Here is a 23,865-nt window from a genome sequence, read left to right on the forward strand (position 1 = left end):
ATAGTTGAACTTCCACAACTCGAACGTCTATAAGGCGAAGTTCACATAACTCGAACTCTTGAATTGGCTATATAAGTCAAATTTCATACAACTTTCCTTCCGTAACACGCAAGTGGTTCTAACTCGAATTTTTTCGAGTTATGGAAGTTCAACTGTAGTAGTTGAACAACAGTTTATTGAGCTCTTGACCTAATATATCCTTCCGTCTTGAGTCCAACTGGATAATTTAGTAGGATTTAAAGAAGAGAATGGAATCGAAAACGATTATTATCTCACTTACATAATAGAAAATACATTTTAACGTGTATATATGTACATATGTACGTACCAATTACTATGCGAGACCCTGTTTGTAGATTAAAAAGCAGAGCAGCAGCACAAAATCAAAACAACAACAACGGCATACAGTGACAGCAAAAATAGCAATTCGCAGTAAAAGCGTTGAAAATGGACAAGGTCGACATTTATATAACCTTGATTGATTCAAGCATATACATATGAACATACATATACACCATACATACAAACATGTGCACACATCAAGCCCCTTGGGTGTCTAAGAAATGGAGAGGTGCGATAAGATTAATTACAGGTGAATTTACTTAAAATGTAGTAAATTAGATATGTATGGTGCATACATACATATGTATATACATACATGCATAACTGTATGCAAGCAAGCTTGACAGGGTGAACCACACATATAGATTTTTATGTATGTAGACGTTTGAAATCAAAGCACAAAAAAGTACAAAAGCCATCTACGCTATGCACATATTTAAATATACATACATACATACAAACACATGTGCTTGCATATTGGATGTAAAAAGAAATACAACAACATGTGTTGGTATGTATGTAGGTTTGTATTTATCATTAGCGCGTGTAAAATTGTCAAAACGAAGCGCAGCAGCAGCAAACTGAGTGGTTGTTGTTGTTATTTTAGCAACGCAACAGAAAAGCGCCAAAGTTGCATTGTAAATAAACACACTTAAATAACTACAACTTTATAAGCAAAAATTAATGCAAACGACGACAAAGAGTAAACACCAGAAACAACAACAACATATAGTGTGTATGAAACTGTAAAGCAACAACAACAACTAATTAAAAACACACATTGTAGCAGCGACAGCAAAGCAAAGAAAAAATACAACACAACACAAAAACGCAAACAACAACAATGCGACGACGACGACGACGACATTGTTGACCTCTAAAATTACAAATGCAAAAGCAAAAATAAATACAACAAAAGAAAAAAAAATAAGGAAAATAAAGGAATAAATATTTATCATGATTTTACACAATAGAAATTGAAATAAACGAAAAGCGAAAAAATTAAAAAAAAAAAATATTTAATAGCAGCGCAACAACAATGTAGGAAAACAAAGAAAATAAACAACTTCCGGCGGGTAATTAATGCAGCGCGCAGTGGCACACAGTTACAAATGTTTATATGTATGTATGTGTATAGTATGCGTATGTAAGCTGTGCGTGGCTTGCAGGCAATGAATGAGGGAATAAGCGGAAATTAAATAAAAATAATAATAATTTACATATTTAAGAAAAAATATAAATAAATAAATATTCGCAATATTATTTAAATTATAATAAATAATGATGCTTATTACGGCTCTATTTCTTCTCTTCCCCTCACCGCTGCATTATTGTTAACTAAAAAGCAAAAATTACTTAGAAATAAAAGAAAAATAATTAGTAAATACTATATAATGGTGTGGAGAAAAGAATAAATAGAGCCATTTGCGCATTTGATCCGAACTAACAGTATTTATGTATCTACTTAATGTGTGCTTAAATTTCCGCATTCGCAGCGCCCACATTTTACCTGTAGCATTTTATCACTTGTTTAAATATTTAAATTTTGTAATTGTATAAATAAATACCACATGCACATTAACTGTACATTGTAGTACAAAGCACATACATACATACATACATATGTTTATATGTATATAGAGTAAACGATTAAATGATATGAATTATCAAACCAATGCTCATCAACGTTATCGTTTAATTGCAATGCGGATTACGTAATATAAATATGTAAAAAAAAAACAAAGTGCAGATATAGGGTGGTTCAATAATTTTTTTTAACAATTTTTTATGTTTTTAAACTGCTATTTTACCTTTTTCGTAAAAATTCCATACTTGACGCAATCGGCTTGATTAACTTAAGCAGAGATGTTATGACCTATGACCTGGACTAAACGACATTTTTTCATCATCCTTTGAGTTCTTGTGGAGGGAATCAAGCAACCCGTTTTCTAGATTTTTGGAACAGATAGTTTTTGAACGCTGACCAGATCTATGAAGCAACTTGGGTGTCTAACTTGATATTAGGGATCTCTAGACTGTGTTCAGTGGTTCTATAAGAATCTCAGAGCATAACAATTTCGATTAAATGATACCGGCAGAGTTTATTAAACAGAAATAGAAGGAAAGAATTAGTTTTTCTGTAATACGCATAGGCCCACAGCAATTTAAGTGTTATTCTCTATCTGTCTATGATTCTGTTGCTCGACTTCAATAATATAAGCTATCAATCAAGAATTTTAATTAGACTACCACGCGGTGGCTAGTGTTAAAAATCTTCTTCTTCAAAACAGTCAACACGAATTCTCTGAGGATCATATGGAGGACTTATTTGAACCGTTGCTTGTTTTACTTGCACTGATCCAGCCAATGTGTATCATTTAATACATATTTGTAAAAAAAAAAACAAAAATAACTCCAAAACTATTTTTGAATCACCCTATCGCCATATAATTTAAATAAATAGTGCAGATATGTTGCTTATCAGTCGTTTAGCGTTGTGCGTGTTAAAAACTAGTGGTTTTTTAAGGTTTATTTTTAGCCCGAAAAAACTTTGCGTTTACTCAATGACTTTCGTTTTTTTTTTAGTTGAATTTTTTTCTATTCCCATTTTTATGCTTTAAAAAATTTTAAATTAAACATAAATCAAATTAAGTTCAAAGTGGCATTTTTGTAATCGAAGAAAAGAGAGGATTTGAAGTTTAAGACGCCTTCAGTTCTATGTTTGTAGGCTTCAAATGCTAAGTAAATTGAGAATATTCATAGATTATTTCACAACAATGTGCTTAAACGGAGCTGTTTAATAGATTATCACTAAAGTGATAAGCGTTTATGAGTGGGTAATGAAAGGGAAGTTTTCAAATAGTTGGAATTAATGTGTAAAAACATACATACATACATGCATATGTACATATGTATGTAAAGACGCTAAATGTGAAATCGAAACCAGTCGAATTCTGTGTTCTCATAATTAATTTTTATAGCTCTTAAGAATATTTATTCGTAATTAGTTTAAAAATCTATGTATGAGGATGCTTAAATTGTTTTCGAAACCCGTCCGAAGTTTTAAGGAATTAATTTGGACAGAACGTGTAAACCAGAAAACCCTTAAATCCAATTGGAAGTAACAAATACAAATATTTAAAATATTCATGCATAATCTTGATTTAAACCTGGTTTCGAACTCGTTCTATATCGACTGTTAATCTGACACCTAGATCATATCAACAAAATCCTATTTTATAACATTGCTGCAACAAACATCATTATATCAACTAAGATTAAGGGCTTTAAACTCAAGTCGTAATAAAATTTCACTTTGCCTACAAAACCGATAAACACTGTATACAAGTACCTACATAGTATATAATGTTTTATGAACAACCATAACCGTGCCTTAGAGAGGGTGACAAGAGCTAACAGATAGCTAAATGAAGTTATCAGCGATGTTAAGTTAAAGGCGAATCCCTCTGCCACAGGAGATCCCCCCTGGTCGCTAGCCCCTAGTTATGTATCAGCTAACTCTTACTTCAAGCTTGAAAATTATGGGAATTACTTTTACTATTTTTTGTTTGAACTTATCCGACATTATCCCGAAAGAATATCTCACTATATAGAAGAATATATGTACATAAGTATGTATGTATATATTTATTTATATACATGTACTCACCCGCCAATCATCCACGAACATCTCTATCTATAGTATTTAAACAGTTGATTTCGTTTCTTTTGGATTCCAACATTTGTGCTCTGCATGCAATTGACTTTCAGCTGCACCCCTCCACGTCCTACAACATTTCCAATTGTATAAGACAACGTCAAACAGCCAGCGCATCAGACTTTCAGCCGGCAGACCGTCAGGCGAGTGCAACAACCACTTTCTGTGAAGACAGCCAAAGAGGCCCCGTTTAATTCACCAACGTCAATTCAACAGCAGACCAGTTTGTGTCAGCCAGCGTCGTTTTTTTTTTTTTGTTTTTTCATTACATTTATTTTTCACTTCCGTCATTTTCAGCTTGACGTGGCGTTGTGGGTTTTCTTTCTGTTCCATCGTATGCTTGCTATGTGCATTTGCTTACGTAAGACAACGACGTTGTTACTACGCTCCCTCCCCGTCCTTGCTACCCTTTCGCGGGTTGGCATGTCATTTTGCCGCTTTTAATTTACCTATTGGCCAGCGGCAAGCCGGTGTAGGCGCTAGTCTTCTTCGATTTCGTGCTACGAAAACAATTGGTTTGATTAAATAATGGAATTATTGCAGAAGTTTTCTTCTTCTTCTTTAAATTGTGTGTAAATACATATGTACGTACATACATATATTCGCAATGTTTACCTTAAAACACTTCCACTATTCTTGATTTTATAGTGTGGCCAGTGAGTTGCCATTAAATAAACTTTCTTCTCTGATTGCACGATACCGTGACGTGGGCAAAATCTGCTCGCTACTTTATGGATGTTGCTTTTTATGGTTGCCTTGATTAATATCCACTTTCTTAAAGTCGTAAATGGCGAGAGGTGTATACAAGTAGATGTGTGTATGTATACATATGTATGTACATATGTATGTATGAGCTAAAGTTGACGCTGGTAACGTCGGTTCGTGGGCGATGGTAATAATTTTCGTAGAATTATATCTACGTAACTGACATCTCGTATCGATTTTGTCCATATGTAAATTCGTAAGTTTGCACCTGAAATATAGAGATAAAATAATATTATAACGGTTTACATTTGTTCTAAAATCAAGATGTTGAGCCTAAGAAAATAAGAAAAACTTTAATGATTAGAAGGTAGAACTAATAGATGTGTCCACTGTAACACCTTATGAAGAAGAGTTGAAGAAATGTTTTCCCAAGAGATCAGACCTCTCACTATCAAAAGCTATGTGATCGTAATGTTTATGTATGGGTCTCACCTTTCCAGAGTTAAGAAATTCGAATTGCAACACTATCCAGCCTCGCGTGGAGATCAGTTTCGCTTGGAGAGCTAAGTTCACATATGCTACTTATTAAATCCGACTCCGTTAAATAGAGTTATGAAAGACACAACTCGGATACTTTGAGACTACTGTCTTTGTTTGCATCTATGGGTTGTTTTGGAGCTTCTATGAGCAAGCGGTAGCACTAACATCGTTCAAGGTTCCAAAAGAATGCGTAAAAAGATATGTCCAAGGACGACAGAATGCTGTTAAGTATAAATTTATCTATCCGAAAGCGGTTCGAACACTTCTAAATTCTAAAACAAGTGATGACTTTGAGACTACTGTCTTTGTTTGCTTTACGTTGCTCTGAGTGACGTTTTGGATCGGCATGCCATGGCCTTAAACATCGTCCAAGTGCAAAAAGAATGCGTAAAAATATTTATGTTAGAGGTCAACAGAGTGCTGTTAAATATGTATAGATTCTTCTATTCGAAGTCTTAAAGCGCTCCAAACTAAAACAAGCGATGATCCAAGCATTTCGGTAGACATTTGATCGGTAGACATCTCTGTATTTATACAGAGAACAGACTGTTGAGGTCCTTTACAGTTGGTACGGGTAGTCCATAGCTATAAATAGTTTCATAATCTGGGTGAGAATTACAATATCTCACAAATGTTTCCACAAAAAAATGCATCGAAATAACGTAAAATATATGTATTGCATTAACCATTTTGAGGCATCCTTTTACAAATTAGATACACATTCTCCGTTTTCTTCTAAACATTCTAAAACAAGCGATAATCCCCACATTGGTCAATATATTGAGACATTTCTACATTTATACAGAGCACAGACTATTGTGGCCTAGAAATCTTTTTAGATAGTATGGTTAGGCCATACCTATAAATGTTATCATAAACCGGACGAGAATTATAAGTTCTCTCAAATGCTCCCTCGAAAAATGCATCAGTGTAATAGGAAAGCAGTGAAATTTATCAAATATTTTGTGGCACCTTTCTACAAATTAGATACATATTTCCCCGTTTATGTCTAAACATTCTTAAAAAAAAGTGACTATCGAAGCATTTGGCCGGTAGACATCTCTGTTTTTATACAGAATATAGACTGCAGTTATTAAAATTCTTATATAGGACTATACTAGGGTCTATATGGGTAGGTCATACCTATAAATAGCTCCATAAATTCGATGAGAATTACAAGCTACAAGCTCTCGCGAACGTTCCATCGAAAAATGCATCCAAATAACCATTCTGTGGCACCCTTCTACAAATTAGATACACATTTCCCGTTTCCAACGCTTTAAATTTAAATCTTGGTACAAGCTCCCCAAAGCGCTATTATGTACATGAAAACACACGGGCATCTATGTATTTGTTGTAAGCACTTATTGAATTTGTTATGCGCATACACGTATCCCATATATGAATATGATGCGTTGTCACACACACACACACAGACTACTAAAGTTTATGTGCTTAGGAAAGTTTACACAAGTCCGTACTGTACGAGTACAATATATTTGTTTGCAGATACATATAGAAGATTACCTCCGATATGCAACGGCGCACATACACGCATAACGGGAATTACTATATGCGCACTATGTTTTATTGCATTATATATAAAATTGGTACGAGCACACATACACGCGCACGTCGTGCCCATAGAAACTAGACCGAGTGCAGCGAGCCTAGCACTCACTCCCACACCCGCCTGGCCTGCCCAGCCCGGCAGCTCAACAGCACTTCAACATCGCCCCATCATCGCCAACCAGCCCACAAAATGATGATCCACATTTCGTGCGCGTGGCATGTGGTTTGATGGAGTGATATCATATTTTCGGGTGGCCGCCACTGGGACTCGACTGCCGGGCTGCTGCTGCTGCGCCTGCAAAGTTTAGAAAATCAATCAATTGGAATTAGATTAAAACCAGGCATCCAAGCGTTTGGTTGCCGGCGCCCATAGCGACCGAACAGCCAGCTTCGGTGGATGCGCCGATGGAGGTGGTGTTGGCGCAAGGCTTTCGTGCGCAATCGGCATCCGACTTGGCAAATATGTACATGCTCCCTTCCGGTTATGTGTTGTTGCAACGCTTTTAGCTAATTTGTTATTGTCGGTGTCGTCCTGCATTTGCGGCGACTCGCCCGTTTGCCATACATAGTTCATGTGTGTCATTTGGTGACCTGCGGATCTTGCAGCACAATGAAAACAACAGCAACAAAAGCAGATTGGCACTAACGGCGTCACGGTCACATTCGTACCTTTGACAAAACCCCGGGGAGTAAGACTTTTGGCCCCCTAACGCATTTAAAGTTTCAACTCCCTGGCTAGCGGTTGCGGCGCCGCGTTTATGGAGCATCCATCCATCCAGGCAAGCAAGCACGAAGTGTGTGTGTTTGACATTCATCGAACACCCATTGCGGGTCTGTTATATACTCAAACAGGCAGCATACATACTAATATATACTTCGGTATGTATCCCTATGTACTTGCCGTCATGTGCTGTCGTCTCCAGCAATTGTTCTTGCCGCGCTGGCATCTCTTGCAGGCCAAAGTGGCATCGGTGCACTTTTCTATATAGAAATATGTACTCAAATATTCGTTTGTATGTAAGACTGCATTAAATGCGCTTTTGGCTGCAGCAGCACCAGCACCTCGGCACCCGAACCCCTTGCAGCCAGCACCAGCCGTGTTCCAGCCACTCCCGAATCTCGCTGGCGATAACTTCTCGGTATAGCTTCAATACCAACAAAAATAAAAACAACAACGGTGAGGGGAGTCGGAGGCGTCTCGAATACCAACAGCAAATTCATGGCGCACAGCGCATAATAAATGACCTAGCAACAGTGGCGTTGCAGCTCGAGCTCGAGCGTTGGAGCGTGAAGACAGTGTGGCGCAGTGGGCGAGGCGTACATAACAACCGCTATGTGCGTGTATGTGTTTGCTGGGTTTGGTGGCAAGGTGCGTCGCGGTGTACGGTACACTGAAGCTTGCAAACTCAGCTATGTGCTCGTGGCTTGGTATACCTACACAGAGGTGGGTCGGAAGCGTTATATACTCGTACGTGTTCGGCAAATACTTCGTGCGCGTTCGTTTGAAGCTTCGTATTTTATGTGGCACTTCTTATTTTTATTTACATACCGATAACTGTATGTACATACATGCATATGTATGTGTTTATTTATTTGCTTCTGGCTTTTGGAGCGCTGAGTAACAACGGGTGGCAACGTCCGCCATTGGTATGGTGCTGCAGCAATTGGCGGTATGGGGGTTAAAGACCATTACCGATTGGATTACAAACTAACTTAAATAATAAATTTATGTATTTGTATTTACATAAGTGAGCATGTATGTACAATAAATACAAAAACAAATTTTTAAGTACAGACTTATGTATATACAATTGTATGCGTGAATGTGGGTATAAGTTTTCTGAGTTTTCGCTTTTATAAATTTGTTTGTATATAAACATATCAACTTAGGGTTAAAGGGGTGCAGAGGTTATCATGTAGTGCGAGCCAAATAAGTTTTAAAGAAGTTATGTAAAACGTAGCATTCGGTTCAATTGAAGAAATTAACTTTTCCAGAAGCTTCTTCAGAAACTTACATACAAATTTTCTGCTGTGTATGTATGTATGTGATTGGGGTAGAAACCGTTTAGCCGGTTATAGCCGAATCGATGATAGCACACCACTCCTCTCTTTCGGCGCCAGTTGGAGATCTCAAGTGTAACCAGTTCCCTTCAACGGAGTGGAGGCCTTCCCCTTCCTCGGCTTCCTTCGGCGGGTACTGCATCGAACAATTTCAGGGCTGGAGTGTTTTCGTCTATTCGGACAACATGACCTAGTCAGCGTAGCTGCTGCCTTTATATTCGCTGAACTATGTCAATGTCGTAGTATAATTCGTACAACTCATGGTTCCATCGTCTGCGGTATTCGCCGTTCCCAATGTTCTGAAGATCATAAATCTTGCGCAAAATTTTCCTCTCGAAAACTCCTAGTGCCGTCTCATCGGCTGTTGCCATCGTCGATGCTTCTGCACCATAAATCAGGACGGGAATGATGAGGGATTTGTAGAGTTTGGTTTTGTTTCGTCGAGAGAGGACTTTACTTTTCAATTGCCTACTCAGTGCATAGTAGTAAGAGTGATTTTGCGTTGGATTTCAAGGCTGACACAGTTATGGGTGTTAATGCGGGTTCCAAGATAGGCAAAATGATCTACAACATCAAAGTTATGACTGTCAACAGTGACGTGAGAACAAAGACTCGAATGCGCTGACTTTTGTTTGATGGTATAAGATATTTTCTCTTGTCCAACTTCACTACCAAACCCAGACTCCTTATCCAGACTGAGGCAGCATAACTAACGTCAAGGTTGTTGAGTCCAATTAGCTGATGAGGGTTCTAAACATAGCAGAAATTAAACTCATTAAAATGAATGTTCCAGCTCCAATAGTCCTAAATAGGTATCGAACCTCTAAAACCGTTATGACTGTCAACAGTGACGTGAGAACAAAGACGCGAATGCGCTGACTGTTGTTTGATGGATGGAAGATATTTTCTCTTGTCCAACTTCACTACCAAAGCCAGACTCCTTATCCAGACTGAGGCAGCAGAACTAACGTCAAGGTTGTTGAGTCCAATTAGCTGATGAGGGTTCTAAACATAGCAGAAATGAAACTCATTAAAATGAAAGTTCCAGCTCCAATAGTCCTAAATAGGTATGGAACCTCTAAAAACCGATATCTTTAACATCAAACCATAAGTGGTTTGTGTCAGTCGGTTAGACTTACTTATAAATTTTCAAATTCTACCAAATACTAACCTACAACTCAATGAGTTTACTCTTCGGTGGTTTTTAGCTACCAAACGCAATTGACAACCGATTGTAACACCCTTTATACATTTCAGATATTTATACACTTACAACTAATACATACATACATACAAATGTTTGTATATATTTTTATGTACTCACAAAGAAAATGGCACAACTATACTAAAATAAGAAGTAAACAACTCGTTGCGAAAGTAGCCATAACAAAGCAGAAACGAAAAAAATTAAAAATAAACATAAATAAATAACGGATGCACTCACATTAACGATTTAAATAGAAATAGCAGCGTGTTGCAACGCCATATTTCTATGGAAGTTGCAGTTGGCGTTATTTATTTGTTTTGTTGCAACTTTTCGTTTTAATTTTAATAAAGCGAAACCTTATACATATAAGGTGTAGAGGCGAAAAATGAAGAAGAGCAGACAAAAGACAGTGTAAACATACATATGTACATACAAACGTAAATATTTGTATTAAAGCAAACTAGAATTTAAAGTTTTCTTTAGGAGAGAAAGCAGTTCATAAAGAGAAACCAATTTAATTCCATTTTTGTCGATTTAATCGGACTTTTGTGGAAGGTATTACGTTGTGGAGAGTTGCAATTCAATTAGAGTTCAGGCAATAAGCTCTGAAGCATAGCAAAGAACTTGCTACATTCTCCGACGGACTGGCCTATAAGAAAGTACTTGAATGATTGTCAACCACATGTGATTTTGATTTTAATTGCTTAACCCCGAGAGAGGGATCAAATATAAACGATGGGTTCGACGAAGTTGTTGTTGTAGCAACAAAAAACATTCGCCAAATAATTCTTAGAACTGCTGCCGATTTAACAGTCCTTGGACGGATAAAAATCCGGGTCCGTTCCGGTCACATAGTTTGGATAGTTGAATTGTTGGGAAAGCCATTTTTATTATACTCTCGCAACAAAAGTTGTTTAGAGAGTATTATGGTTTTGTCCACATAACGGTTGTTTGTAAGTCCTAAAACTAAACGAGTTAGATATAAGGTTATATATACCAAAGTGATCAGGGTGACGAGTAAAGTTCAAATCCGGATGTCTGTCTGTCCGTCTGTCCGTCCGAGATATCTTAATGAAACTTGGAACACGTGTTCCTTGACACCATTAGAAGGTTAAGTTCGAAGATGGGCGGAATCGGACCACTGCCACGCCTACAAAATGGCGATAACCAAAAACACATAAAGAGCTATAATTAAACCATAAATAAAGTTATGAAAATAAAATTTGGAACAGAGGACCGCATTAGGGAGGGGCACATTTGAATGTAATTTTTTTGGAAAAGTGGGCGTGACCCCGCCCCCAAATATCTTGCAAACCAATAAAGCTATATAAACCAAACTTTCTGCAGTCGTCTCTTTTAGCCTTTTCCTTATACAGTCCAAAAATGAAAGAAATCGGATAATAACCACGCCCACCTCCCATACAAAGGTTAGTTTGAAAATGACTAAAAGTGCGTTAACTCACTAACGAATGGGCGAAATCGGTTCAAAACTACGCCTACTTGCCATATAACTCAATTTTGGGTAATTTTTCACCGAAAATATAGGTAAATCTCTAAATAAATTGCAAGAGTATAAAATGTTCGGTTGCACCCGAACTTAGCCTTTCCTTACTTGTTTTATTTTATTATTTTATCGGTAATCGAGATGTTGAAGACTAATTCAGTCCGCGACAAGTTGATCATTCGCAAAATCTTCTTAAAATTTTCGTTCGTTCCAAACCATTACAGATTTCTAGGTGAAGATATCAGCTGATGGGACATTTCAAATACGTCTTTGTAGGTTCTTTCTATCGAATCATCGTTGCAGTGGTCTTCAACAAAAATTTTAAATTTAAGCTTGATCAGCACAGTTATATTTTCAGTAGTTTCACTCGCTTTGTCTACAAAATTTTGAGTTAATATGGAAAATTATAGAACAAATTATGTACATACATATATACTAATTTACAGAAAATTGTTGTAATTGCGTCTCATAATTACGGAACCTATCATAAAACCGCCTCTTCTAAATAAAAGAAGATAATAAAAAGAAATCACAAAGAAATAAACAAATAAACAGCGAATCTACAGCGACACCTCAAATATTCTACGCGCCAGACAAACAAATAACAAAATCTAAATGTCTACACGGCTCGTAACAACTGTAAGTGGGAGTGGTAGTGGGTAGTGGGCGCGGGTCGGCTAACGCTAACACAAAGTGGAGGCGCTTGCTTTTATTTGCCACTACCGCCAACAGCCGGTGCATACCGAAATTCGATTACAAAACATTTTAGAAAATAAATATGACAGAGAACATGCAAATACCCAAAAGATTACACACATTCATATTCGCTCACATTCGCTCAATTCATATGCCAGACAACGTCTGTTGTCAGCACTCCAAATCCCACGCATACCCCACTTGTGGGGGGCAGTACCTATTACCAAGCGCCGAAAACCCCAGTCCAATAGCTTTTAGCGGCGCTCTCACTCGGCTGCTCCAACGTCTGTACATTCTAATGCAGCGAATTGTGCAAACACTCTCAATGTGCCTGCATACACTCAATAAAAACGCAACGAAACGTCGTCGTTGTGCTGTATCTATTTCTTGTGGGTCGGCCCCACTCGCTTACCAGCCTGTCCGTCTGTCTGCTCGTCTGCCTGCCTGCCTGCCTGCCTGCTTTTGGTAAGAGGTTTCGCAAAAAAGCTGTTGTGCCAATAACAGCCAGAAAACTAAAAAACAACAACAAGCGAGTGTAGTAGCGTATTTGCTATTGCCAATGCTGTGATGTTGGCTCCACGCTGCGCCTCCCAATAATACCTCTAAATACACACTTCATATCTCTATGTGTGTGTGTTTGTATGTCTCTCCGCAGCCGTAGCCAGCTACAGTATACAGCAGAGTGCCGTCGGTCGTTTCGAGTATTGCCGTTTCCAACTAGTCTCGTGCCAGAGGCCCCGTCACAGTCGGCTGCTACTTTTGCTTTTTTTCTTCACAATTAATGCACGTTTACTCGACTCAACAAAATGTCTACTTCTGCTGCTGCTGCTTCTTCTTCGGTTTCGTTTTTTTGTGTATACAATTACGTCGTGTTACGTACATATTTGTTATTGTTGTTACTGCTGATATGTATACTGCGGGCGCGAGCACTCAGCTGCTGCTGCTGCGTCTCCACGACTGCGATGACGTCGCCGGCGTCGTGTTGTTTGTTGTTTTTGGGTTCACATCGGCTATTCATATTGGAAATCGTTCGCTTACTCATTTGCTCGCATAGTCATTCGCATAGTTCGACCGTGTGCTCACTCTCTGGTACTTCGTATTTGTTGTTGTTGTTATTGTTTTTGTTGTGCTTTATAATTCGTATGAATGGGAAACTTGAGTATGATTTTTTTGTTTTTGTTTTTGTTGCGTTTACCTTCAAGCCATGTGCGCCAGAGCATGTGGTGCTGTCATTTTGGCGTCGCTGTTGTTGTTGATGTTGTTGCTATTGTTATTGTGGAATGCCAATGGGAAAAGCAGAGTGGTTTGATAATTAATAGGAATCGAAATTATTAATACATACACACACACACAGCGCTAGCGAACGCGAGTGGTGACCGAAATTAGATACAAACCATAAAAATAGATACATATATACATATGTACATACATAGATACTCAAGAATATTTATCTGTATGTGTATCTATGTATGTATGTTTGCATGTATTTGTGCTAATATTTTGCAGCGAATTCGTGTATCTACCTGTTCCAATATCACCTTGAAAAATTATCATTAATTATGTTTGTACAGCGTTCTATTAGTTAAATTCTCTAACTGGCTTTAATAACTGTTTTAAATACTTTTCTTACTGGGTATTTACCGTTCGCTTAGCGGTTTTTTGCTTGTTATTAATTTAGCGTTTGTTTAGCTTTATCGACAACTTGCAGTATATATATGTCTGTATGTATGTATTTAAGTAAATTTAAGAAACGTGCTTACAGTCGGTCACTAAAATATGCGTACAACTGGTGAGTCAATAGAAGCATGATAAAACAGAAATGAGACAACTACATATTTAAGTGTGAAGATGACAGTCTTCATTTATCAATATTTAAATGTATAGAAGTAGATTTGAACTCATGTACTGTGGTACCGATGGAACTCGAAAAGAGCTCTTATAAGAACGTGAACTTAGTATATTATTTATTTTTCTACGAAGAGCAAATCAAGTCGACTAACAGTTCTAAAATAATTTGGCATTAAAGACTGATTCGAACTCCGATACCGTATTTTATGCTGTTCTTCAAAAATCTTCAGCGGAGGAAACACACTAGTAGGACTATGAAGGACAGTTCTTTGTGATACAAATTTACCCCCTCATTTAAATTTAAGAAACGATAAAGCGCCTAGAAAATACCACAAATCCGCAAAGGGTTGTTACTTCTATATCGGCTAATTCGCGAGGATGCAAAAAAAAGTAAGACCAAAAAAGATTTGCCTAAATTTCGCAAAGGTAAAGCTAAAGTTTTTAGTTTGACCGCGTGGATCCCGATGAGATAATAGCCAGTTAGAACTCCTATACCTAGGGAAAGGTTAATCATACTGAGAACGAAGAGTTCCCTAGACATCTTGCGATTTACCTTGAGCTTGAAGGACAAGATCCCTCTCATTAGAACAAATGCTGATGACTGTCTAGCGCTTGCTCAGCTCAACTAAGTCTTATTCATCCAGCAGCAAATTACAACATGATAATAGTGGTTCTACTCGGAACTGCTAGTGGAATTTTATAATATATATTTGTATTATGGACTCTTCAAGGAATCAGTTTCGGGCTTATGAGAACTTAGTAGAATAAGTTACCTTATTAACCTCGTAACTAACTGCTTTAACCTTTATTTTCGGACTATTTATTTATTTTTGTTTTTCAATAATATCTGGGAATAGAAAATCGCAGAGAGAACGTTTACTTTCACGACACACTGTGTATACACACCACTACAAACGAATATAATTTATTTATATTTTTTAATGATTGGGGTTTCCACTCGTGAATCGCGAATGTTGATTTGGCGCGCAATGCTCGTTGGTTGTTCCCACGTCCTACAACGCCGCAACACCCGCACCTTACTTATATGTTAATAAATATATGTATGTATGAATGTATGTATGTATATGCATAAGTATCGCTTACTTGGCGCTCTAAACATCTCACGGCATGATTTGTATGAATGAATGTAGTACTATCTATGATATCTCAACGGCATATCGGATCAGACAAGTACATATGTTTGTGTATTAACTGTATTTTGTTTGACCGTCGGCAGTTCATTCGCATCTACTGCTTAGCTCGTTTTAATTGCTTAATTAAAAAAAAAATTTATATATGTATACATAAAGTATATTTTGGATGGTATGGAGTTAAAAGACATGATTATCACTTGTTAAGAGTAGTTCTAGCACTAAATATTCCCGCTAACCTATTCCGTTGCATCTGACCTCTATATATAATTCTTCTAAACACTAATTTGTGTATGCCGTCGATTTTTTAACTTTTGTTCGATCAAGATAACGAACTGAAGTGAGTAACTCCATGGGGCATTCTGCATTTTTTATTTTTTAAGATCATGTCTATATTCTTCGACAAAGGAAGAATCTTTTGAGTTTTAAGGTAACTCAAAACTTATGTTGGATTTCATAGAGAGCTTTACATGACAGAAATACTCACAGAGGTTAGGTATTACCTGCCTAGGAACCAATAGTTTTTTCTATAAATTTTAAGGTTTTCTAACTCACGAGCCCACGAGTCCACGAGTTTTCTGTCTTACGAGGAATTATTTTAAGGTGTAATTAACTATAAACAGTAACTGGGATCCGCCACTGTTTTACTTAGTATGGAGGATTAAACATATCCTTCTTAGAATGTATTAATTATACTTGGAAGAAAATTTAATATTTTCACATTACTTTACTTGGAATTTCAGGTAAATTGAGATGAACGAACCTATTCAAATAAATATTCGACCTACCACATACTTAATTCTATTCAAAATAAGTAGGTACGTATGTATAGTTCTAAGTATTTCTACGAAACCAAATATTAACAGATACATACACACACTATACAATTTTCATAAGTCAAAACGCCATTTTGTAAACTTCAAGCCACTAACAACGACAACTAAAACGAGCACCGTGAGCACAGGTTTACTTAGTATGGAGGATTAGACATATCCTTCTTAGAAAGTATTAATTATACTTGGAAGAAAATTTAATATTTTCACATTACTTTACTTGGAATTTCAGGTAAATTGAGATGAACGAACCTATTCATACTTAATTCTATTCAAAATAAGTAAGTACGTATGTATGTATAGTTCTAAGTATTTCTACGAAACCAAATATTAACAGATCCATACACACTATACAATTTTCATAAGTCAAAACACCATTTTGTAAACTTCAAGCCACTAACAACGACAACTAAAACGAGCACAGTGAGCATCTGTGCAAACATTAATAAATTATCACGAAGATACCACCCCTAAATTTCAATATAACTTAGTTGAAATAAAATACACGGAAATATATAGAAAATATGTATGTACAAACATACTACATACGCACACACAAAACATGAAAATATCAGTCACAAGCACGCTTCGAAGAAAAATTGACTTTATGAGCGCAAGCGATTAAATTTTCAATACAACCTAATGAAGATGAGAGTAAAAAACGACGAGATTAAGCATAAAATAAAATATTATGTACTATACATATGCATATCCATATACATATACATTAGTATATAAGAATTTACGTACTTTAGTCTACGCATTGAACACTTTGACCAAAAACCATTCAACGTAATCCAAACGTAACGCCAAATATCCGCTATACCAACAAATAAAACAGGCAATAAAAACCGAAGCCCTTCAGTCATATAAACCAATACACCAACTTCAATACACATACATATAGATATGTATATGTATACACACTTACAAAAGTACAGTAGTGTGCATTTAAGAATGCATTGAGCACTGTACCCATTCGATATTTTGTGTACCCCTCAAGTATGTCTGTCGCTTTCACTCATTCTCAGCTGCCAACTGGCTATATACCACACAATTTCATCGGAATTCTGCAACAATATATTATAGATACATACCGTGTAGATACACACATATACATCTATATATGAAAGTATATGTATATTAACTTTATCTGCTTTCTCTCGGTATAAAATACATGACAGACTAATCAAATAAAAAATATTAAATGTAAGAGGTACATATACTAGTACATATATATATGTATATACTCACTCGTAAAGTAAATTTATCCCAGCTGCTCGTTTGATATAGGAGATTTTAGTTCAAAAAAATGTTTTTAAACCCTTGCATCCACCAATTTCCATAAGGAAATAGTTTAGAGAAACAGCAATACTGGCACAGTTTGCACCATCAACCAATAATTGCAGTACCTCTTCGGTTCTATGTCACTGATCATCTGTCAAGTTATCCATATTATGTCTACATTTCTAAAACTTTTGACTTATTATGCATTCCTTCTGTCAGGTCTGACGTTAGGATAGGTTGTATGACAGCTCCTTAGTGGGAAATACACCTAGACTATGAGAGATAATCCTTTGTGAAGCCAAGATCATCCATCTCTCTCGCGTCACTTTTTATAGATTTCAACTTTCTCTTTCAAAACGAGTGTGGGCATAAAATGGTTTCAAATTGAAGCTGAAATGATCTCCATTTACTAAAGATGACTGGAACAGCAATGTTTCTTCCTCGAGAAATGTTCGCGGCGCGGAGTAGTAGTCTCGAAGGCCCAAACTTGCTCTTTCTAGGGAGAACAAAATGAAAAACCGCGTACCCTCATAGGTTATTTTTAGTCCGTGGTTCTCAACTTCCTCTCTGAAAGAGCAGCAATTGGAATGAGCTAATAAAATGCCTTCTTTATATAGCATATCAATATACATAGGTCTCAATTCCGGCATTCTGAGCTACAAGGTGTGTTCAAAAAATAACGGGAATTTCGCTGGATTGGAGTCCAATTGTAAAAAAAAATGTTGGTGTTGAGCCTTAAAGGACCGTCGTTCTATTAATATCTCGAGAGAGCCAATGAGAGTATCTCAAAATCGAGCTTGAGAAGTGTTTCGACGATTGGAAGAAGCTTCATTCTCTTTGGTGCATAATATCGAACAGTGCATTATTTCGAAGGCGACAACATTAATAATTAAAATTCCCGTTATTTTTTGAACACACCTCTTATACGATGTACTATGTATGGATCTTTTGTCTACCCTTTTGACTTTCCAGCTGGGTTATTTGATATTTCCATTTTCAGTTTAATTTGAACGGTAAAAGGTGCCTCACTTTTGGTAATCAGACACTCGGTATGTAGCAAATTACAAGGACCTCTACACATACATACATACCTACACATTTACATGTATACATATACACATGTATGTGCGAATATTTGATTTTCAACCCTGTTTGTTAATTTATGTTACGTTTCTCTTGTGTTTTAAGAAAAAGTCCTGCAGCTAATATTTTGACAGCTAAAGTTTTGATGCAAAGAAAACATATGTACATATGTATGTCGCTTTTTGTTAAATACTTATGTACATATGTATATAGCCGACAGATATTTTTGTTTAAAGAAATTATTCAAACTTTAATTTACTGGAATTTCAGAACCAGAGGGGAATAAATAATATATAAGGTCGGGTTCCGAGCGAGAGAAAATTGTCTTTCACTTTCCGGAGACCCTAACGGAGCCTGTGACAATCTATGACATCGACTTAGCCCACAGATCACCCCGATTTGTATTTAAATGGAGTTATCTTGTTCTAGGAAAGACCATAAGAAAGTAGTCAGACACATACGCAACACTTCCGGCGATACCTGCGAAGGATTCTTTCGTTGAATGATCGACCTAAGATCGTTATCTGAGGAACAACTTTCATTGTCAACATGTAGCACCACAGGTGAGTTCAAGGATCTCTAAAACTCATTAGTGTCAGATCAGAGTCTTGAAACCCCACTTTGACTAGATCAATTGGAGCAGCTATTAAAACCGACAGCTGTCTACAAATATACAACGCTTCCGACTGAAAAAACTGCTTACGCACACACACACTGCAACAAAAAGCTGTCTGGAAATGTTCAGCTGGCCAATGGAAGTGAGAAGATGAATCTGTCTCAATATACATATTTATACTTTAAATTCTTAGCAGAGGGGGCTTTGAAGTGCAATAACTAAGGGAGGGATTGTGCTGCTGCCAGCTAACTGCTAAGAAGAACGTGCCACGCAAAGACAGAGACGAATGAGGAGTTAGCAAAAATGCAATTAAACGATTCTCAAAAAAGAAACAAAAATAACATGGCGCATGCCAACAACAAAAATAAAAAGAAGCTGCACCAGCCGTCGTCGCGGCGCTGTTGCAGTGGACGTTGTACAAAGTTCAGCAGCAGCTGCAGTTGGCAGTGTGGAAACATATACATGATATATAAAGGAAAAGATTGATTAACCGCTGGAGACTAAAGTCTACACAATTCAGATTTTGTTGAGAATTTGGCGAAGAGCCACGCTCTAGGTCTAGTTGGAATTTGCAGCTGCTCTATCAGAGGTTACTCGAGTGAGTCCGTTGGTTTACAGAACGAAAGAAGAAAGGTAAGAGTTTAGATACTGTGGCTGATCTTGCGAAATCTGAAGTAGAATATTTTGTAAAATCATGAATTCTGTCGGTCACTGCGCCTTATACAGCCTAAAAGTCCGGAAAGTGAAATATGTTCGAATTTTAGGCACAAAACCTTAATCTCTAGGTCAGTGATGTCCGCCTATAAGTAGGCATCAGCTATTCAGCTCCAAGTACAGACTTGGATCTCACTGCGCCTAGAAATTGGGTTCGGTCTACTCACAAATGAGGTTCCTTTTTTGGCAGATAACAAATCCTTCGCTCCAGCATTGAACTTTGATTCTATAAATGAACTTCTGTTAGCACATCTCGTGAAGCTTTAGTCTTCTTAGAACGACGGTAGTGAAATCAGTTTAGAAATTATAGTTATTTACAGATGTTTCTTATAACCCGTGCGGATTGCGTGTACAATTGTCTCTATGAATAGCTATTTACCTGGTATGGAATGGCATGTGTGCGCAATTACAAAAATTTAGGAACAGCTGTGTTTTAGGTACCAGACACGAAGATTAATTCTACAGTGCTTGTATATGTATGTATTCAAATAGGATTAAACTAGACTAAGGTATCATCTACAGTCAAACACTAATCGTGAAAGTTGACAATTAAAAGAGAAAACACAGTGGAAACAACAACTTCTGTATGTAGGCACATATGTAAGCCACCACATGCAGGTCATGTGAATCATAAATTTGACGCAAAACTGTCTAAATTTTACCAAGAACTCTGTCAGTCTTCCTGGAAATTTAAGGAAGGTCGTTGAAGGTAGTCGGAAAGTTATTTTATAAATTCTTGGAACACTTCAAGTATTCTTCTAAATAAGGACGGTGTAATCAACATTATGGTATGGTATGTATTTCAGCGTCAATAAGTTAATGTGGTTCGAGGTCTGGCGCCTCAAATTCATGTAACTCGCTGAAATGTCATTTTACACAGTTCTGTGACCTTGGTGCAATTTATTGTAACTAAAATTCATACTTCAAGTCATTTTGTAGTTAAACTAAATTAAGCAGATCTGTAATATACAATGATATTCCTCAAAACGGATAGTTCCCATAGCCGAACATTGTCATTGCGACGCTCGATGGAAAGAAATACTTTTAATGAATTTAAATTTTGATTATTTGAAGAATTTTTTGTGTGAATTAAGACCAAAATGCAATGAAATAACCTTAAAATATTTATAAATATACATACATATGTAAATAAATTTATTTTTTTATAAAAAATAATAAATTTGTTCCGAAACAAGATCCCTCAGCGTGGCTCTCAAAAGACCTTGACGTCTTGAATTGATTGCTTGCGATTTCTAGCTACATATATTAATTTACATACATATGTAAAGCTTATTATATGTACTTCATTGCTTGACAAATAAAAGAGCGACTACATTAGTGCGGGTCGAGGTTATTTCGGTCAAATTCTTGTTTTTAGTCGAATTAAAGGTTATTGATTTTGCAAATTTCACGCTGTGGAGTCTACTTTGGCGAAGGCAATGAAAAGCAGGTTAAATTTGGTATGCTAAAATTTTATTAAGCGACACTTGGACTTTTTTATACTCTCGCAACAAAAGTTGCTAAGAGAGTATTATAGTTTTGTTCACATAACGGTTGTTTGTAAGTCATAAAACTAAACGAGTTAGATATAGGGTTATATATATCAAAATGATCAGGATGACGAGACGAGTCAAAATCCGAATGTCTGTCTGTCCGTCCGTGCGTCCGTGCAACGGATAACTTGATATTTTTTTGGGCATGGCCCCGCCCTCAAATCGGTTATTTGTATATATCTCGCAAACCAATAAAGCTAAATATACCAAACTTTCTGCAGTCGGTTCTCTTACGTACCCCACCACACACCTTGAAATTAGTTGAAATCGGATAATAACTACGCCCACCTCCCACACAAAGGTTAGGTTGAAAATTACTAAAAGTGAGTTAACTCAGTAACGAAAAACGCCAGAAACACTAAATTTCACATAAGAAATGGCAGATGGAAGCTGCACACAGATTTTTTTTACAAAATGGAAAATGGGCTTGGCATCGCCCACTTATGGGTTAAAAACCATATCTCAGAAACTACTCGACCGATTGCAATGAAACATGGTTTGTAATAGTTTCCTTACATCCCAATGATATGTTGTGAAAATAGGCCAAATCGCTTCATAACCACGCCCACTTCCTATATACCAGAACTATGAAGACGATCTGAATCGTTTGCTTTACAATATATAAAGTAAGCAGTAGTGAAGATATCGATACTACCTTTATAGTGTCGCAGCCCCATTCTAAAAATCGCCGAAATCGGACCATATGTTTTCAAGGCCCCATATATCGAACATGAGGACCTCGGTGCTTACAACCTAATATTATGGTTTCCAACTTTCAATAGACTTTATACAATATATATGACGCATATGTGGGTCAAATTGTGTATTATATAATATAAATAAAGTTAAATAAATAAATTGCGAGAGTATAAAATGTTCGGTTACACCCGAACTTAGCCCTTCCTTACTTGTTTTTAACTATAGTTAACGATTAATGGAAAATCGTAACAGTCTCACTTAGTTATATGGAACAGATGTCAACCGTAATAGTCCCACTTAGTGGTGGTAAAGAGACGTCACAGCGGTTTAATTGTGACTCTTTTCAAAAATCGAGAAATCACAAATTGCAGATTCTCTAAAAAGAATTAACTAATTTCTTCAATTAGTTCGAAACTCAAAGATACGATTCGAGAAAACGATTTGTACTGTTATAAGCGCATCCTAATGCTTGCACACACACACTAACTAACGTCTGGAGGTACAGTACAGTTTTATTTGAACCCGTTTGTAATTTCAAATATTTACTTAATTATTTCTTTGCTTCTAAAATTTCATTTTTTGTGCCTTTTATTGGTATTTTGCTTATATTTGCAAGCTTTTAGCGCGAACAAATGCATTTTGAAAAGAGTAAGAGAGGTGAGTGTACATACATAAGTACATATGTATATATGTATATGCATCCGTATATAAGTGTTTGTGCAAATGAACCATTTATATACATATATAAACAATTACTTACATATGTACATACATATAGGCTATTCATAGACTTTGTATGTACATATGTGTGTACAAGTATACCCACAGCCAACGCTTTTCATACTTCTTTGTTTCTTTTATATTTTTATTTTTAATTTTTTTTCCACTAATTCTTGTTTCTCATTTTGCACAAAGTTCAAATAAGCACGACGACCAACACATATACATACAAATGTACATATACAGTCAGCGTCATATTTCATCGTACGGTACTCAAAAATGAAAATTTCCGTTTTTCATCCACTCAAATGAAAAAAGTTCTTCTATAGATAAAAGAAGGCTTGGAAATAGTATAATTTATATGCAAATTGATTGAATATATTTAAAAATAAAAATGATAAATTAAAAAAAGCTTAAACTGAACAAATTTTTTGCGTCATATTTTATCGTACGTTACACATTTATGTAATCAATATCTTTACTATTATGTTATCACGATACATTTGTGTAGAAACTTAAAATATAGTAGTTTGTGGATCTTTAATTCTATTTAGCATCGAAGAGATGAGTGTAGCTGCAAAAGTAGTCGGTATTTTGTTCCACTCTTCTATTAAGCCCTTTTTTGAAGTGACTCATACGGAATTGTATGGTTTTAAAGATTATTTTTCATATAATCGCTTAAGTATTCAATGGGATTGAGATCCGGGCCTTGTGGAGAGGTGTGAAGCTGTTTCGAGTATTATATAGCATCCATTCGCGAACCAAATATGCAGTATGCTTTGGGTCGTTGTGTTGTTTTAAAACATAAGCATCAGTTAAGCCCATTTTTTTCAACTGACTGCTTTAAATTTTGCTTCAAAATTTCTAAATATTGTTCATTGTCAATTTTTCTTCTAATAAAGATCAACTTTCCAACTCCAGAAACTATCATGCATCCTCTAACAATCAAGTTTCTTAAACCATATTTAACAGTACTTCGCAAATTTTTAGTAAGAAGCGTTGTGTCCGGTTTTCAC

At 36.4% G+C, this 23,865-nt stretch overlaps 1 long non-coding RNA gene across 1 annotated transcript in view; it reads right to left on the reverse strand.

Moving 5' to 3' along the window:
* Positions 1–5,898: 5,898 nt before the first annotated feature.
* The window catches only part of LOC128922104 (uncharacterized), a 60,503-nt gene continuing 42,536 nt past the window's right edge, over positions 5,899–23,865 (reverse strand). Inside the window, exons 3-4 of the long non-coding RNA XR_008471369.1 lie at positions 9,760–9,943; positions 5,899–9,688 (exon numbers count right to left, since the gene is read on the reverse strand). This is a non-coding gene — a long non-coding RNA (uncharacterized LOC128922104). The remainder of the gene's footprint in view (positions 9,689–9,759; positions 9,944–23,865) is intronic.

The sequence above is a fragment of the Zeugodacus cucurbitae genome, chromosome 5 (assembly GCF_028554725.1).
Source record: "Zeugodacus cucurbitae isolate PBARC_wt_2022May chromosome 5, idZeuCucr1.2, whole genome shotgun sequence".
In the NCBI taxonomy this organism is placed as follows: Eukaryota; Metazoa; Arthropoda; class Insecta; order Diptera; family Tephritidae; genus Zeugodacus; species Zeugodacus cucurbitae.